The 21237-nt window shown below is 35.8% G+C and overlaps 1 long non-coding RNA gene across 1 annotated transcript; it reads left to right on the top strand.

The window, feature by feature from the left end:
* The first annotated feature begins 10834 nt into the window (after positions 1 to 10834).
* On the top strand, positions 10835 to 15949 carry LOC117340232. Its single transcript, XR_004535405.1, has 3 exons — positions 10835 to 11011; positions 15426 to 15554; positions 15650 to 15949. It is a non-coding gene; the product is annotated as an uncharacterized LOC117340232 (long non-coding RNA).
* The last annotated feature ends 5288 nt before the right edge of the window (positions 15950 to 21237 follow it).

Raw genomic sequence — 21237 nt, forward strand, 5'->3', positions numbered from 1 at the left:
GATCTATATATTATATTTAATGTTCTTCTATTTAGGATATATTTCAATTAACGGAGGACATCTAATTGCTTCGCTACTGTTTTAAAAAAAATGTTGTATATGACTGCTCCACTTACAATTAGAATCTATATATACTCCTAGATGCTTATGGTAGTCTACAAATTCAATATTTATGTTGTTAAAATTTATTTCGATAATATAGCAGAACCAAACAGGTTCTAGTGAATTGCTTTTTTTTTCAAATGTGCCACTTTTGTTTTTAATTAAATTTTATAATTATATATGTTGACGGAACTAATAAAGTATTCATTTTACACTCATTACACTTTAAAAAACGATATTTTTTATGTTTGAAGCGTCTCTTTGTGCAGACAGCCGCCATCTTGGGAACCCCCTGGAGATTCAATTGTGTTTCATAATATATGATACTGTACCTATTTGTTACAACTGGTACGAACTAAATAAAGGAACACAGGCATATGTTCAATTCCCAGGAAAACAACTCCCAGGTAGACGAGAAAAACAAATCCTTACATTAATACGTGTTTTTTCATTGTCCTGGTCATAATTATTGAGAGTTAGAAACTTGTCTCATTTCGTATCTCACCGATATGGCTTCTCTTGCGTTGTTCTCAAGTTAAAGGGAAGTTTCGCGCCGTTTTTCATAACACTTTATTATAGATATATCAATTAAATCAGGCTGATTTGTGAGGAAATATCGTATACCGACTGAGTATAACAGGGTGAAATACATACACATATCAAAATCCAGTATATACAAAGGAGGTGGTGCATGGTGGCCCATAGCCGATTATACTTTTAATTACATGTATGCTATCATGGTGCACTTATACCAAATATATGTCATTTTAAACACTAAAATAAAAATCGGCAAACGCTATAAAAGCAGCGCTGATTTCTGATAAAATTGTGTATTAATTTAATGTATTTCTTTCATAAAAATGCACTTTATAAAATACAATTGTGCTTATGGCCTGTTCTGGTGTTAGATTTTACAAACTGTATGTTTGTATGAATGCTTACAATTGAAAGTGTAAATGCAGCTTTTTTTTTAATTACCTTGACAAAATTACAGTTGTTTCTAAAAAAAAAATCGTTAGTTGAATAAAGTTCAATAGTTGTTGGGGTACTATCGAATTCTATCTAAAAAGTACCATGTTGGTATATTGATTTTAAAATACTGGCAAATTTAAGTAACTTAAAATTACTGTATAACAAAAAAAAATGCACATTCAAAGAAATGTGATGGAGTAACTTTTAAAAAAGCAAGGGTTAAATACGAGCACCCTGTGGGACAAAAGCAGTAAACTGTAATTGCTTTGTTTTGTTGTTGATATAGTCATTACATACTGCGATAAATGAAGACTATGTCCGAAATCCAATAGATTGATTATAAATGCAATGGTGAGATTTATGCTACTTACTCTCTAATGATAATACGACAGATCCATCTAAACTCACTGATATATCTAACATTATTTTTGAGCCTACTGCTTTTTATGAAACTTTCAGAAATGTGTTCTGTATAGTATTATTATATGATGCACCTAATTTTGAGCAAACGTTAAATATATTTCATACACGATACGTTTTGCACTCTGATAAATGTATTATTTCTGCTCAATGCTTGGGAATTATCTTAATAATTTGACATATTGTGTAAATTATGCTGTATATGCGATGTATATGAATTATATGACTCTATATTCATGTTACTTTCTCTTATGCTTATAATTTCTTTTATAATTAGTTAAATACTGATTACTGTTTTGCATTTGGAACTACTTATATTTAAGGATGGAATAAAGTTATGTTGAGGTGTATGGGGGTATAAACCTCAATAGGTCTTGAGACAAATTTTATGCGAAGCAGTTCATAATAAATTTGTCTCAAGACCTATTGAGGTTTATACCCCCATACACCTCAACATAACTTTATTCCATCCTTATATTTATATTTTTTTGATATTTTGTACAATATTTTGTCTTTGACAAATAGGGACTTGTGCAAGTCTACCACAGAACTTACCGAAATGTACGTCATCACTCTTCGTCTGCATATAGTTAATACTTTCAGGATTTCTTTCGTGAACAAACTTAATAGCGAATTAAAACAAATATTAGTTGTAAAGGAATTTATTTCATATAAATATGATCACTTTTGAAAAGGAGTTAAACAAATATAGTCCAAGCTCGACAAATGTACGCCGGACTTGATATAGTTCATTGAAAAATGACTCGAGTTAACTGTGGTAGGTTCATTGAGTCTGAATTGAGTGGAAATATAAATATTTATATTTGTATTTACATGTACTGAATGCTATGTCCTCGATAATGTTGTTCCATTTGACCGAGAATACATGTACCATTGCCTCTATAAATAGACTTAGCGAGATATCAAATGAAGATGATATTGTAATTGGAGATCATGGGTTTAGGGATATTCTTTCAAAACCAGATTTTAAAACATCAAGAAAGCTAACACAACACATAAAACTCGAGTTCTAACAGATGCATTACAAAGACATGATGGAAAACGCTCCTTGAATTACTTTGTGGTATCAGATTTTAAAGTGAAAAGTTCAAAACAAGTTTTCGCTAGGAAGAAAATAAATATGCTTAAGATTTTAGTGTCAAGAAAACAGCAAACAAGCTAAAATTTGATTTTAGTGTCACGAAACGTGATGGTGTCGCATATACAAGATTAAACAACGAACTAATTGGGTTAATTACAAATAGTAATTACAAGTGTTTCTATAGTACTTAGAGGTCAAATACAAAGCTTGTAATTCTGTTTTGTAGAAAAATATAAAACCACCCAAAATGGAAAATATAATAAAGAAATGGAAAGTTATTCTTTCCGCATAATCCGGGATATTTTGCTTTTAACCTGTGGTGGAGAATCTTTATAGAACGTCTTTAGATATTTCAAGTTCATGATTCAAATCAGGGTATTTGATACCTACGTCAGTGAATCAATACACGTATCTAACTCACAGAACACCTAGTGAAAGCTAAGTTAGTACTGATGAATTATTGATGCAACAATATACAGATAACTTAAAAGATAGAATACTAATATCTACAGCTAAATCGATATCCGAGATTTTACATATTTCAAGTTTCTACTATCATGGACAAGACAGTCGTATACACACGTCAAACTTGCGAAGGCAATGGAAAAAAAAAACATACATTTTATATTGAAAGACATGAAATTTATACGTCTCAAGTAAATCATAATCGGAACATATCATATACATGATAAATTTATATGGATACCTTTGAATAAGGCCAGCGACAAGGTTACCGTGTTGAGATGGTCAATTTGTCAGAATTCATCTCTCTAAAACAACATACATGTATTACAATTCACGTCAATTCCGGGAGAGAATTATCACTAGAGAAAAATGTCGACACGATTTGGTTTGTTTTTGTTTAATGTCCTATTAACAGCCAGGGTCATTTAAGGACGTGCCAGGTTTTGAAGGTGGAGGAAAGCCGGAGTACCCGGAGAAAAACCCACCGGCCAACGGTCAGTACCTGGCAACTGCCCCACATAGGTTTCGAACTCGCAACCCAGTGGTGGAGGGCTAGTGTTAAAGTGTCGGTACACCTTAACCACTCGGCCACCGCGGCCCCTATGTCGACACGAATCTATTCCTTAGGGTCAAAGAGTTCTTCATTTATACATGTATAATATTGCAAGTAAACATCACCATTTGAGGGTTTGCAACTTTCCAAGTTACCTAGAACATTTGCAATATTTATCTTTGAAATAAGTTTTACTGAATGATGATATTTATATTTTAAAAAAAAGTATAAATGATGCTCTGGGAGAGCTGCGTAAATCTGGTGTAAAGTTGACTCGTTCTGATGTTAACACCAATGACGTTTAATAATGTCTCTCCATTCTGGATTATAGTGTAAATATATATTTATGCTAAATTAATATGAGGCTTGATTATAGTAGAGATAAACAACTTGAAATCTTAAGTGGTATTCTTTACATATTTACCTTGGGGATCGGAATGGGAGGAAGGTATCGACCCTGCTGTAGATACCTGTACTTTTTATTTCATCTTGAACGTCATCGATGGAACGAAGTCAGATGGGGCTTCAACCGAATCGCAACAAAATCAATTCTGCTTACATTAACCAAAGATCATATGCATTTACCACCGGATGTGCGCCAGTGCGCAAACTCACGCATGGGCATGACTAGACATAATGTTTTGGCAACGTTCTTAGAATGCGGCCAGATCTTCGTTAAACAGTGGACTATCATAGTTGTGATTTGAACAATAAAACTAAGACAATTGTGTGACAAGAGGCAGTTAAGCTGAATATCACCATATACCTGATCATCACCTATATGACATTTATATGCCTATGGATGCCATTATCGTTACGCTGTTGACTTTGACTCTACTGTGCAAAGGTATGTTTTGGGCAACACGGTTTTAACATTACCCTCGCATTACTCTTTAAAGTAGATGTAACCACTATTTATCCATATCCTTGATTCAGCGAGAATTGATTAATTCCTGTTATTTTGGATATTTTTTCACAGTTTGCAATCCTACCAAAACCCTAAATGCAATGGATAATCTGAATATTCTGGATGTTGTTAAAGAGGTAGGGCGCATATTGACCTGTTTTGACCTTACAATAACCGTCTTCAAAATCAGTTTTTGAATAGAAAACGTAAATCTATAACATATCAATGCTCTTGTTAGCGAAAAAAATGCAATGAATATTTCATTAAATGACCGTAAAGTTGCATCATTTAGGAATTTGTATCTTTCGAGGGGGACCCACATCGGGAGACCGATTATAATGTCTGAGCTTATTCTGTGTACCAAAATACAACTACAATCATATGCTTATGAAAGGTGGTCCTCCGATGCGATGGTATTGAAAAAAAAAGAAAAATCGTAGATGATAAAATAATTTAATTTAGCATCAACCAGACTGACTACAACTGATTCATAAACTTCACAATTCTATAAGTCCTCATATATTAGAACAGCTTAGGAAACTGATGGTTCGGAGTTCAAATCTCCAAGATATATCTTCTTTCATATTTTGTTGTATCTTACCATATCTAATATACAGTATTTAGTATAAAGAAAAACAAGTCAAAATAGACACTTTTTCACTTGGATGAAAAAGTGAAGTAATATTACCGATTTACTCCGTATCATTGAAAGTAACGTGTAAATGAACTGCAGCGTCGACAACAGATGTACCTGGATAGAAACTGTAGGATTCCTATTTAAAATTCAAATTTTATTTTATTTCATATAATATTCATTAACTGCATAAACCGTTCACAACACACAGCGCGCCAATAGACCATGAGGATCTATTTTGGTACTGTGGTAAACACTGGGGACACTTAATATTTTACCTGTATTTCTAATCCAGACTCTTGCTTTAGTTGGTCTAGGTCAGGCTACATGTACAGTACACGGAAAGCGACAATACTTTTGTTTCTTTTTTGTTTGTTTTGTTTTTGTTTGCATATTATTGATTAGATCAAAAAGCACCAGGCGATATATAGAAAATATTGAATGAAATCCGACGTCTTGTAGGTAACGGTTGGTAGATGTCACTGTGGGGATACCAACTTCCTGTAGGTAATGGATGGTAGATATCTCGACTGGGAGATCAACGTCCTGTAGATAACGGTTGGTAGATATCTCGGTGGAGGAATCCGACGTCCTGTAGGTAATGGTTGGTAGATATCTCGGTGGAGGTGACCAACGTCCTGTAGGTAACGGTTGGTAGATGTCTCGGTGGAGGAATCCGACGTCCTGTAGGTAATGGTTGGTAGATGTCTCGGTGGAGGGGACCAACGTCGTGTAGGTAATGGTTGGTAGATGTCTCGGTGGAGGAGACCAACGTCCTGTAGGTAATGGTTGGTAGATATCTCGGTGGAGGATACCAACGTCCTGTAGGTAATGGTTGGTAGATGTCTCGGTGGAGGAGACCAACGTCCTGTAGGTAATGGTTGGTAGATGTCTCGGTGGAGGAATCCGACGTCCTGTAGGTAACGGTTGGTAGATGTCTCGGTGGAGGTAACCAACGTCCTGTAGGTAACGGTTGGTAGATGTCTCGGTGGGGAGACCAACGTCCTGTAGGTAACGGTTGGTAGATATCTCGGTGGAGGAGACCAACGTCCTGTAGGTAATGGTTGGTAGATGTCTCGGTGGAGGAGACCAACGTCCTGTAGGTAACGGTTGGTAGATATCTCGGTGGAGGAGACCAACGTCCTGTAGGTAATGGTTGGTAGATGTCTCGATGGAGGTGACCAACGTCCTGTAGGTAACGGTTGGTAGATATCTCGGCGGAGGAGACCGACGTCCTGTAGGTAATGGTTGGTAGATGTCTCGGTTGAGGTGACCAACGTCTGTAGGTAATGGTTGGTAGATGTCTCGGTGGAGGAATCCGACGTCCTGTAGGTAACGGTTGGTAGATGTCTCGGTGGAGGAATCCGACCTCCTGTAGGTAACGGTTGGTAGATGTCTCGGTGGGGAGACCAACGTCCTGTAGGTAACGGTTGGTAGATGTCTCGGTGGGGGAGACCAACGTCCTGTAGGAAACGGTTGGTCGATGTTTCGATGGAGGAATCAGACGTCCTTTAGGTAATGGGTAGTAGATTTCCCTGTGGAGTGAAGATGATGGGAAGTAGATTTCCCTGTGGAGTGTAGATGATGGGTAGTAGATATCCAGGAGAAGACAGATATCTCTCCTATTATGACTAACTGTTCTTAACCACTTAGATATGTGTCATCTTATGATTAGGTATTCTTAATTCCCAAAATATCTGTGATCTTATTACTTAAACTGTTGTAAATCCCAAATATATCTAACCCCCTATGACTTTTATTAATTCCTAGATATCTGTCCTCTTATGACTAACTGTTTCAAATCCTCTAGAAATGTGTTATATTATGACTTAATGTTCTTAATCTCTAGATTTCTGTCCTCTTATGATGGTGTTTAATCCCCTAGATAGCTGATCTCTTATGATTAATTGTTCTTAATCTCCTAAATAGCTGTTGTCTTATGACTCTGACTGTTGTTGTACCCCTAGACTTATCCTTTTATGACCCTGAATGTTGTTGTACCCCTAGACTTATCCTTTTATGACACTGACTGTTGTTGTACCCCTAGACTGATCCTTTTATGACCCTGACTGTTGTTGTACCCCTAGACTTATCCTTTTATGACCCTGACTGTTGTTGTACCCCTAGAAATATCCTGTTATGCCCCTGGCTGTTGTTGTACCCCTAGAAATATCCTCTTAGGACATGACTTTATTTTTGATCCAAGAAATCTGTTTTGTTATGGCTTTAGGTGTTGTGGAGATATCGATGTTGCCACCAAAGAAGTAAAAACTCGTAAATATCCAGAGTGTAAGTGTAAATAATGTAACACAGATTTTGATGCAGAAATCAATAACTGTGTTTCTTAATCAAAGGTATAACACACAAAACAATTTTCTTTTCATTACCCGAAAACACAGACCGTATCACATACAAAATTCATATCTACAGTTCCATTAAAATATTGCTATCGACGTTTCATTTAAAAGTACCTAAACAGTATTTTATTTGTGTTGCTTAGATCAATTTACTGAATATTTATTTTACAAACAAACACTTTTATATTTGTCATATTTGATTTCTTTCAGATTTCATTATTGTTTTTTTTTTTCACCTTCACCGTTTCGCCATAAGTGAGAAATATCTTCTGATGACCCTTACTATTGTTGTAACCCAAGAAATATCCTTTACCCTGACTGTTGTTGTACCCTTAGAAATATCCTCTTGTGACCCTTCCTCTCAATGTAATCCTAGAAATATCCTCTTATGACCGTGACTGTATTTGTGCTCCTAGAAATCTGCTTTGTTATTACCTAAGCTGTTGTGGAGATATCGATTTCGTAAAAATTCGTAAATTTCCTAAGTGTAAATAATGTAGCGAAGATTTTGATGCAGAAATTAATAATTGTGTTTCTTAGTCAAACGTAACTTTATAAAACAAAACAATTTCCTTTTCGTTACCCGAAAACACAGACCGTGTCACATACACTATTCATGTCTATCGTATCCATAAAAACATTGTTATTAACGTTTCTTTAAACAGTATTTGTGTTGCTTAGATCAAATAGCGAAATGTATCTTTTGCAAACAAACACTTTCATAAATGACTTTATTTGTCATATTTGATTTCCACACTTCATTTCAAATTTAAATTGTGTTCTTTTTCACCCTCACCGTTTCGCCATAATTGAAATAAATTTAACCATCATTTGGAATATATTCAACAATCATTTAGAGAGAGAGAGAGAGAGAGAGAGAGAGAGAGAGAGAGAGAGAGAGAGAGAGAGAGAGAGAGAGAGAGAGAGAGAGAGAGAAAGTTCGCTGTAATAGCCACCACAAATACTAGAATACTAGAGACTTCGAATTACATTAAAACATGCTAAAGTCAGTGTTTCTTAATGTATTATTCTTCGTTAAATTTACCAAACATGTTGTTTTAGGATGTATATGGGCTTTAGTTTCACCATTCTTCATCACACCTAATCGGATGGCACTGCCTTCTGTCAATACCTACTGTAAGGACTATGGTGGCCGGCTGATAACAATAAGGACAAAGTCGAAGTTTGAGAGTCTCTTAGCCGCCGACAAAAAGTACCACAACAATAAAATGTAAGTATATAACTATTTTTATATTTGTTTTATTTTTCATTTTTGTTATATCGTATGCTTTCTTCTTCTGTTTTAACATTTACATAAAAGATGTTTTATTTATTTAATGATTTATCTATTTATACGATGAATTATTCACATAATAAATAATTGAAATAATGATTTATTTATTTACTGATTTATTCATTTATTGTTATACTATATGCTTTCCTGCTATTCTATCACTTTTTTATTTATTTATTTTGTAGTTTATTAACGATTGATTTATTTAATGGTTGATTTATTTATTTGATGATTTATTTATACATCTATTCTATTATTTATTATTTTCATTTAATGATTAATTATATTATTGAATGATTTATTCATTCTTTTAATGATTTATCTAATATGCTATAGATATATTTAACGATTTATTCATTCAATGATCTATTTATATAGAGGTTACACAACGAGTGGTTGTTGGATATGGAATTTATTTCACACGAGTAAGTTATTTTTTAAAAGTTACAAAAGACACCAGCTTTTTAGCCATATCCAACAATTTCGAGTCGTGTGACCTGTTTCTACCAAAATAATATCGGCTTGAATCAAAAGGAAACGTAGCCAAGTTAATTTCGCGTATGCAAATAAAGTGTACCGGTGACGTCCGTGACCCGGTGATGTGACGTCATTAGATTATTGATGACGTCAATAAAAATTGCAGCTTGGGTCAAAGTTCACCGTGTTAGCCAATAAAAATGCGTACAGAGTTTATACCAAGTGTGGTATAAACAGATTGTTAATCAACAGCTGTAACGATTAACTGATGGTCTGAGAGTTGAATAACACAGGGTATTGTGGTAGAATTAATGATTAACTGATCTTTACTGATTGATTGTTTGATTTAATTATTGATTTCTTTATTGATTTTGCAATGTTTTATCTATTGGTATATTTTACATTAAAACTGACGCTGAAAGATAAAAAGGGTTGAAATTGTTTCTCAGATATAACCTTATCATGAGAGTTGCGGTCATGGTGTCTGAGGAAGTACCAACATTTTAGTTTGTGCGCTGCTTGTGAAAAGTTAGAAATTACATCAGAGGAAAAAACAGGATGATCTTGTATCTCAGAAATCTCGGAAATAACGTATTTTATTATGTTTATTTGAGTGCAGCTGGTGTCTGACCGAGTTGGCAGATTTTGAAAATATGCAGTGTCTAAAAAATCCCACACCTGGCACGTCCTTTAAATGACCCTGGCTGTTAATAGGTCGTTAAACAAAATAACCAAACCAATCTCACAAGAAAGTAAAGTTGCCGTTAGAAATCTTAACCAGTTCCAAACACAACTGCTTTGCTATGTTTTAGTTTATCGTGTTCTTCACAGTTTACTGAAATCAGGAAAAGACAGCACTAACACACGCCATGAAATTCTTAAAAAAAAACTAGTTTCAAATCTTTAATTTGCTATCATTGGTCATTATCTTTTTCAATTAATAGAACAATGCTTTGCTCGATAAGTAAACAGTGGATAAAAAAGATTTGTCCCTGCGACTTCTGAACAAGCAAGGGTTCTATCATACAAGGCCGCTGCGTAGCAGATGAGATGAAAACTGTGTCCCCCGTTTTTATTATTGCCGAACCTCAAGAAAATCTTGACATTTTTGGATTCAAAATATATATGGGTAGTCGGGCGGCCGTTGAGATCACACTTGCCTTCATCCAGAAGGTTTGAATCTCATATCGGGCATGAAGAGGTATGGAGATCACCTGCCCAGACACGTGGGTTTTGGTTGAGTTTCCGCCCACAGTTAAACCCCTCGAGTACTTCCTATGAGGCCCAATGAAAGTTCTGCAAATGACTTTCAATCATTCGAATCCTTAAATGGCAGTCACAACAAGAAGACAATTATTTGCTGCTAGTTGTATGTCAGCACGGCGTTTATATGGCTTGGTTGTTTATGCCTCAATGTACACAAATGGTCTCATTTACATATTTACCTGTCAGTATTCCGTCTGTGTTTAAGAGGTAACACAATGTCCTGCTTTAAGCGTTAATATTCATATTGCAGATCGACAAAAACACTGTCCATTGGCCTGAATGCAACGTCATCAGACTGTTCAAACTTTACATGGATTACTGGCGAGCCATTGACTTGGAGTAACTGGGACCTGGCTGACGGACAACCAAGAGATTGTTCCGAAAAAAAATGTGCCAAGCTAACATCTACATTTTTCAGAACTGAATTCTGCACTGGCGACCGATATGCACTCTGTGAATATGGTAAGTTGACCTTTTTAATCATTCCATCTGAAAGGTTTACCAAGTTAAGGAGATTATTTAAAATTCCCAAAGGCATTTTGATAGGCTCGATTTCTTGCAGATTTTAAGCAAGGTTTCTTAAAAAATCTTTCCTATACATTCTGTAAAAAAGAAATTAAAGGAAAAGAAAACTTACGGTTAAGCAGATTGCTAAAGTTTAAGCACGTTGATGAAACGGGGTCAAGGCATTCCTAATTCTGTTCGCTCATTACGTCACTGGCGAGTTTGAACGAACTCGCTGTCTGGTTTAGGGGTTAGGGTTATACCAAACATTTCGATATACAGATAGAGACCGCACAATGGTGGGTTGTTGTATATATAATCTATTTTACTTGTTTGTGCATTTGTTTGCTAACAAAGAATAAGATGATAATAGCAAAACTCTTTTGTAGATATCTATTATTTTTTCACTTGTTAAGTCAGGGACAACTATATGACAATCCTAAAGAAGTCAGGCGTAATTTGATCTTAATTATTAAACTACATAATGACAGGTTATATTTAGGTATGTGTCAGTGCCATGTGCTTTTGGAATGAATTGTCTCCTTGGCGTCTCTGAGAGAAGGACGTGATATTAATGTTAAAGGACCTATCAATTGCAGTCTGTGCTGCAAATGTTGTTTCAATCGGTCGCTTTTGTCCAAGATCATTGTAAATAGCTATAAAATAACCAATATCAAATTCATCATAACCCAAAATTGTTTCCGACACAACATAACGAAGATATAGTTTAATTATCAGTCTGTACATCTAAGCACACTTAATTGATATAAGCTTGCATTCCAATCCAATAAAAATATCTGTACAGCTTTATGTATTCAGTATTATAAGTAATTAATAAAACAATTGTTTAAACTAAGCACACTTAGGAGCTATTCCTGATGATGTAAACAATTTGTCACGTGACGGAAAGCACAGTAGAAAAGAGTATTTCGGGGCCAAAGTTAAACCCCCCAACCAATCAAAAGTCTGGCATCTACCACAATAAACAAAACACGTGGGTGTTAAGCAAATCTCAATTCGTGTCATAATCATTCCAACTGTTGAATAAAAAACATTTTATATCACTCGTTTTTACTGGTCGACACAGTGACCTTTGCTTTTCTTCAGTGGTATTTGATTGGCTAACACCTGAAGGACACTTCATTAAGAGGCGGAAATGATCACACACACATGCTCAAGTACATGTGGTTTGCAACTGTTTTGGGGATCATTCATTTATCATATATATATCTTTTTATATTATTGCTTGGAAAACTAAAAAACAAAACAAAATAACTTGCTAATCATGTGCTTTTATTGATACAGTACTTAAGTGATGATATATGTACACATTTCCAAAATTGTAATACAGTGGACTCTGTCTAAACCGGACACCTTTGGGACCACAAAATAAAGCCGGTTTGTAGAGAGTTCCGGATTGTAGATATTCTACTTGATATTGTCGTTGAATACAAAAAAAATAATAATAAAAGATATATTACAAAGAAGATGTCATTGTGCATTATTCATGCATATACAAACTTTGGATTGAATAACATAATTTAATTCAACACTGGCAATATGACACTATGTGTACGTTACATCGGTTGAAAACAATCACTGATTGTTGTTTGTTTTAAGAGGCCTTCCACCGAGTCAGAACAATCAACCGATCTGACACTTTCAACAAGTGCAGATTCCCAAATCTGAGGAATTATAGCCTCAATTTCTAATTGGTCCTTAATGTTGGCGGCTGTCGTGAGATCAATGTTTGTTGATAATAGAAACGGAGTAATACAAAAGGTATGTCGTCATCATCATCTCCGACTTCCTCATCCGGTACGTTCGTGTAGTGAGGTCCGCGAAGGGGAAGCCAGCCAGCATGAAACATATTAATTACGATACATTTACAAACACCCAGCATTACGGGTATAAATTGACAAAAATGCATTCTTTATTGTACCTAACAACTGTTTAGGTGTTTATCCAGCCGTAGCCACATGTAGACAATGACGTTTAATGGTCAATTATTAATATACCTGTGCGGCAATTACAACTGTATAAACACTCGTCGGGAGCCCCTGAAGCTACCGCGCGCTACCAAGGAAACATCAATGGGACTGACGCAGGTTTATACAGAGTAGATTTACTAGTATACATAAGAATTGGGGCCGGAATATATGGCCGGATTACAGAATAGACAGAGTCCGGATTATGCAGAGTTTATTTACTATAAATAAAGAAGGGAATTTTCGGGACCAAATTATTTGGCCGGTTTTGGCAAATATCCGGATTGGACAGAGTCCGGTTTGGACAGAGAGCACTGTACCTCATATTTCACTTTAAGGTCATATCCTTACACCCAACCCCAAATTGTGATAAGAACACAGATGGAACAAGACAGGGCAATTCATTTTCAGGAAATCTGTTTCTATTGTAGCAGAAAAGGTCACACAAACTCGTTGTTGTTATGTATGGTTTCTCTTTCACTCGAACTAGTTATTTTTTGTGTGTTTTTGTAACTTTGGAAAAATAACTAACGAGAGTGCGACAGCCGATCGTTGTGTGACCTCTATTTTTCCAACAATCAGTACATTTACACAATGGTCCGAGATTGGAAGAACAAATGATATTGTGATAGAAAGTCATTATCTATTGTTTAATATATGTGTAAGGTGTTTGTATGACAATAACTGTAGCTCGTATACATTGTAGGTCTTTTTTTGTTACAGTGAAGCCTCCTGATATTGAAATAACGTGAAAATATTTTTCTTAGATAATTGTATTCCAAGTTACCGTGCATATTCTTTAAGGAATTTATTCCGTCAAAACTATGACTATTTCTATGACATATATCATGAAGTTGATTTCAAAAGATAAAACAAAATATTTTCAAACGGAATATTTATCAAAAGTAAATATATACACTACCGGAAAAAAGAAACGGAAGTTCGGTTTTTCTAATATAGCTTTCATAATCGTGGTCTAAATTCAATTAGCTTTCACATTGAGCTCACTCTGTGCACTGTGACCCGGATCGACGCTGCAAGTAAAGTAGGGCAAACAATATCCCGTTCAGTTCGGCGTCTCAAAGTCAAAGGGCGATTGGGTGACCGCTCCGGTACTTTCCTTGCCTATTTCAGACAGCGATAGCGACGGGACGTCGAGTTGTCAGCAGTCATGGTACGCACGTGTGTCCAGGAACGGTTAGAAAGCTGTTGTAGGCGTTTTTTTAATGCCACGACGTCCCTATGTTGGACAGCCACTTACACGGAGACGACGCAAACGTCGAATACAGTTGCAATCTAATTAAAATATAGATGGTCATTATCACTACGTAACATGAACATCTAACAACATCCCATAAGGGGTCACGTTCTGATGACCTCTGAGATGTGTGTATTTCAATTATAGGGCGAATTGGCATTTTGTCGATGTCATCGAAGCAAAACATTTCGTCACAGCAAGCATCTGAAGCAAACCATTTCGGCACATTCATAGCTATATGCTTTATGGGACGAAATGACTTGAAACAAATTGACAGATTATACAAGCTTTGCACTCTAGTCATGCTAATTCGGACATATAAAATTCACTTCCAAGATTCTGGAAGCAGTCATTTGATTGGCTAATCCAAAAGGTCACCCTGACATGACCCCTTATGGGATGTTGTTAGATGTAACGTAGTGATAATGACCATATAGATTTTAATTAGATTGATACAGTTGTTGCTTGCGCATAGACCTAATCGGTTTAGTTTGGCTCATAGAAGACGCATGTTGTTCACTGACGAGTCTCGCTTGACAGGTCAGTTTGACGACGACGTTTCCAGCGACGTCGTGGTGAGAACTATTCTGACGCCTTTGTAACGGAAAGCGACATATTCGGGGGAAGGTCACGTATGGTATGGTGAAAACAGCTCTCGTGGTTATCGATGGTTATCGTACAGCATTAAGATATCGGGATCAGGTGTTGAGAACATACGTTCAAGCTCTTATCCATCAACGTAACAGTATGTTGCAGTAGGACATCGCGAGGTCCCATGTTGTTAGGTTTGTCGTGATTTTCTGGCTCAAAACAACGTTCCAATACTTGATTGGCCATCAAACTGTCCCCAATCGAGCATTTGTGTGATGAGCTAGACAGGAGGGCTGGGAAGCGCTTCAGCGTTCCACATAACGTCGCTCAATTCACGAATCCCCTTATTTAGGAGTGGAATAATATTCCTCAAAGGGTAATAAACGCCTTGATTGGGTTAATGTGAAGATGAGGAGGGGCACTGACTAATCTTAGGGATGGGACATACGCTACTGATTTGGATGTGGAAACGGCGTAGGGTACTCTCGTTTTTTTGATAGGACAACCACAATCATCAAAATATATCTATTTTCAGTGCCTACACCAACTGAGACCCCGGCAACCACCTTCGAGTCCCTGACAACCACCCTTGAGTCAACGACAATAACCACTGAGCCTCAGACAGACACCCCTGAATCAACCATACCTGAGTCAACAACCAAAGGTAAGATAACTAGTGATATTACCATCGTTGGCTGTGCATGTTATGATAAAACAATTTTCATATGGTCAACATTTGATCTGTATTTATTTTTTCAGCAAACACCACCCCTGAGTCGACGACAACACCTATTCGAAAAGACAAACATGGGTCCCAGACAGTCACTCCTGAGTCCTCAACAACACCCACTGAGTCCCGGATAGCCACACATGAGTCCTTGACAACCACTGATGAATCCCTGTCAATTATCACTGAATCGACGACAACTACCAATGAGGCAATAACCGAAGGCAAGATAATTACTGATTATCGTTGACGCATCAAATCATTGCAATATTAGACAATTGCAATTCATATACCTTTGCTTATGTTTGAGTCATTAGAATCATCGGCTCTATAAATTACGCTTAATGGTGACAGACATGGAACCTGAAGATATATTTTGACTATATTTTAACATAATAAACTACTTCAGCCAATATTTGCTAAACACGATGGTTTATTGATATTTGTAGCGATTAACAAAAAGAAAAGAAAAATTGTTACTTGTGTGTTATGAGTTAAGTCCCTTACGATGTGACATCATTTGAGAGACGAATGCGCTATATGTAAAGATAAGCCTTATTGATTACATATGTGAAGTTGTCTGGAAAAGATTTACAAGAGACACTTAACTACCGAACGCGTGGACAACTCGACATAAATTTAAAAGGCTTCGCCATATAGCAGTTTGTGCCTTGTGCATTCAGTTACCAAAAGACACCCGAAAGCCTTTTGGATAAATATTCACGTAATCCCATATCACAAATTGCCTTTTACTGCACACAAGAGGTTCGATTGTATATCTTAATATTCCCATTTTATTGTATTTCTGTGATCAATACGCACCTTATTTTCGTAAATGTTATCCAATATTAGATTATCCTCCATCTTAAATGAATCATTGCATCTTTGAAATGAAATCTACAAGGTCATTGTCGGCAAAAAAACAACAATAATCCTGTGAATGTCAAAATCATTTACAAAATCAATCAAGTTATTTATTGGACAGTTACAGGTAACTTATTGGACGGCTACAGGGAACTTATCAAACAGCTTATTGTGCTAGACAATGCAAAACAGCAATATCGGCTATGGGATGAAATGTTACAAACAATAATTTTCAGAATAATTAAAAAAGAGTTTTTGTATCATAACCTGAACGGTTGGCATTATTTCCTTAGTCATACCATATCCCTTGCAACGTAATTTTCCTTAAACTGATGTTAGATTTACGAAATACTCGTTTTACATGAAACCTTAAAATAGATACTGTATACCTGGTAATTTTCGCCCCCGTTTAATTTTCGCCATTTTCGCCCTTTCATGACAGGGCGAATTTAAGATGACGGCAAAAATTTCAAGCTCAATTGCAGGATTTACAAGTTATCGTACGTAGGCTACTTGTAGTCGGATCCAAAACATACCCTCGTACTTTACAAGTGTGTTATATCCTATACAATTACAGGCAACACGTGTTATATATTTACACTAAGTTTATAAAATAGGTAATTGTTTTATTCCAATCTGTGCATGTGAAATAAAATCTAGATCTAAATATAGGCCTTGTAAATTTGCGATATCACGTGGAGTTAAATCTAAAATATCGGCTAAGACAGCGTACTAGGTTTAGTATGTTTGATTTGAAACAAAAGCTTTAAATACTAAGTAACTTTTAAAATCCAAACTTGTTTTAAAATTATGCACACAAATAGGTCTCTGCCATTGTGAAGGCTGATTTTATGACTTCACCGTCGCTTGTGGCTTCAATCGATGACAAATAAACAAAAGAAAACACTGGTCAGTAGACTTCTAATTAGTCACAGCACGGTGAACTTACCACTCATCGCGTTTGCTTAAAATCGACCATGTATACCTAATACTATTTGAATCAATATAGACTAAAGTAAATCTGAACACAGGTAAACGTTGTATATTTCACACCTGATTACATTTCACACCTCAGCGGGATATGCGAAGAAGGGAAAATGGGGGAACTGGATAAATCCCGAGTGTGCAATTGTATCGAGAATTCCGAACGGAATTTTCGATTTTGAACGAGGAAAATACATTTCTTAAAAGTAATTAAGGGAACAACCAACCAATTGAAAAAATATATTTTTGAAACAGCCCCTGTGTATAGAACGTTGAGCCAAGGATAAAATGTCTGGCAGCCACTGATTGGCCAGTATGTTATGAAGTGAGAAAATAGATATGTAGCCTGATAGGTAACTATCAATAAGAAATGTTGATATAAATTTCTTAAGTCCGATTGTTTTTTTTCCCAAAAGTTCACGTAATAATAGTAAACAGGTAAACATTTAAGATTTTTGAGAATTTTTACTGCGAAATTCACCTATTTTCAAAATGGCTACCCTGGAGAAAATTTGAGCTGAAGGACCCAACTTTTTTTTTTGATTAGGTGTTATATCAGACCCTAAACTTTTGTTATAAACCATAATCGTCATATTCAATTCAAGAATTTGAATGAAATAATCCAAAACGTTAACACTAAGGTCTATGGGAAAACAATTGGTTGGTTGGTCTCTTAAGGGCGAAATTAAAACGGGGCGAATATCTTTTGTGTTGCTCAAGGGCAAAAATAACCCGGGGCGAAAAATACCAGGTATACAGTATTTGCATATCCAAATATCTTACTGAGGAACGTATTTCTATTATTAATTGTAATACCTTTGAGTTCCTAGTTTTGGTTACATATGTATATCATTTTGGAGTTGCAATTGATTTTCTTGCATTTCCTCACAAATTATGAACCGATAGTTTGTTTGTATCTTCTGTGATAGATTCATATATGCTACCAGTAAGATAGCTTGATATATATTTGATGAAAAACATAGATGTGTCGCTTAAACCTTGGTTTTTGTTTGTTTCTGTTTTTCTTTTCACGTTTTAATTGTGTAATAAATTCTAAGTAGTACAATGTCATTACTTTCTTCAATCAGATTTTTGACCGTTACCAGTTTCAGTACTGAATTCTAGTGCTCAAAATGTAAATTTGTAAAATGTAATTTGAAATACACCTTCACTGTGAACGACATTATTAAAATGAGACCACATTCTACGAGGACAGATCCACAAACCTGTAATGCAGGCTTCAAAGCATGAACATTATGCTACAGGCAGCAATTGTCCTATATTTTATCAAAAGCCTTTGTGTTGGATTGCACATATTCAACATATATTGTAACAGCCCAATATTTACACAAGCCACCGTACATAATGGACGGTTTGAAATCTTACTGAAAGCACATCCCTATTCGAAAAATGCCATCTATCAGTGAGGGTTGTATGCATTTACAAACACAGACAAAATTTTTGACATGGTGCTACATGTTGAGTTTGTGTGTTTTGAATATAATTCGGAGATTTGCAATGAACTTCAATCAAGTGTCTGATTGTCTAATTAAAGTTATTGATATTGGTGTTTTAGTGACTTCAGAATCAGATATTACGACAACGATGAGAATTACGACACCCATACCAACTTCTGACCCGACCACTACCAACATCACTTCCAATATATCATGTACAAGAAGGAAAACGAATGGATCCAAGCTCAGTCTAGATGAACTTCAAAGTATCATCACGGAGCTGAAGGCGGAGCTCGCTGTCATTAAGAACAACACCTCCACCTACCGGCGTAAACTGATCAGCGTGTACGAATCAAAGCCCTCCAGTATGGTCATAGGGGGCGTGGCCAGTATCATCATGTCAGTCGTGATTGGCTGGATTATCGTGCCTGACTTTGTCATGATGTGTGTGTTTCTGTGCAAATATTTGCATTTAAGTAGATAGATTTGCAGTCTATTTGAGTATAGCTGACATCCAAATCGTGATATAAATCCATGCGTAAGAACATATTTTATATTCAATGCATGAAAACAAATCTCTTTGGTCGTATATCCCCGAACAACGGCCTGCGTTCAGACATATTGTCGAGCTGTTGTAGGAACTACTATCTATCGTAATGTCTCTATCCAGAAGCGGAATAAGTTTACGTCATGTTTCTTTGCTAGTTCAAGCTATACTCTTAATTCAAAAATCGCCGCGTTTTTTTTGCTAGAAACTTTGGTCGATTTAAATGCTGGCGCGCTATGTGATATTTGGTTGTCTTAGTTTTCAAGTATTGAAGAAAACACTGCATTTAAAGAGAGTTTGTTCTATTTGGGTAGACAATGATATTAACTCTTTTCACATTTAGTTCCCATCATCAAATGTAATCTTTCAGGTTTTTATATTGTGGTGTATAGTTGCTTTAGTTTGATTTCATTCTCCGTATCAATCAGTGGCCATTGCTATAGAACATAGATCACGGGATTTGTTGGGTTTAAAGAAAAATAGCTATGACCTTAGATTGGCGACTTTGTTTACATTCCCCTGAAAACGATTTGGTTCTGAGGCCAACCTTCCTTTTGCAACCGAACCCTATTCGACACTTGAATTTAGGGAGGTAAGAAATAGACAATTATATTAGAATTGATAAGTCTACACGTAATGGCAGCAGTGTGTACTTACAGTGTAGGTATTATATATCCCAATCAAAATTGATCATATTTTGACAAAAAATATTTTGATACATCATTCTACCTCTTCAAGTAACCAAATTTGGTTTTTGAAAATAGGAAATGTTTGTTTCAAGCGGAAGAAATATAAAGTATGTTTTTGAAAAGTTGGCAATCTGTATAGTGTGAATCTGCCTTGGGTTGTTAGAGATTAACGGCGCCCGTCATAAGTTTATCGTCGTGTTCTGCTCTAACATTGTTGGAAGTAAGTTGGAAGTAGGGTTGTCCAAAGTAGTTCCCCACTCGTATGCCCAAAGGGAGTGACGTTCTAGGATGATTTCCTAAACATTCTCGGGTAAAGCTTCTAGTCCCCTACTAAACTGTCTTATTTGTTATCTAGGACGAAAAGTCGCTACGACCAGATTATATACATGTATGTAACTAGCGGAACATATATTTATTTATTGCTTTAATATAATAAACATATCTCGAGTATCTTATATCAATCGTTTTGTTATTTATTTCTAAACGCGGGTGAACTTGTCTGCAGTGGCTCAGGGGTTGTCATTATGACACCTATTTAATGCAGCGATATTTTACATAGAATTTCAAAAGAGCAGAAAAAATAAGATAAGAACAAAAAAAGATAGGAAACAAAACAAAAGAATACTTACATGTTAATTGAAGAAATATTGTCAACGAACCTCAAATTATCCCCAACCGTGCTTTACATTTCCCTGTGAGTTTACAAGAACAAAGATGTAGTATCGACAAAATAACCCGATAATTAATACACAATATTGCAAATTATGAACCAAAATTGAGATTAGCAAGGCGAACCTTAGAGTACAAGGAGAATAAGATCGGGTGATCCGTTAGTGTGAGAATACGTCTTTTGTTCCATCGACAGAACCCGAAAAACAAATCTAAGTCAAATTTGAGTCTCGTTCTCAAATTAAAACTACGAAGGTGACAATGGAATTGCGCCGAATTTCAACAAACATCGAATACCGCTTCATATCGATAAATGAAAACAAACATCGAATACCGCTTCATATCGATAACGGAAAACAAACATCGAATACCGCTTCATATCGATAAAGGAAAACAAACATCGAATACCG

Source organism: Pecten maximus, chromosome 13, assembly GCF_902652985.1.
Source record: "Pecten maximus chromosome 13, xPecMax1.1, whole genome shotgun sequence".
Lineage (NCBI taxonomy): Eukaryota > Metazoa > Mollusca > Bivalvia > Pectinida > Pectinidae > Pecten > Pecten maximus.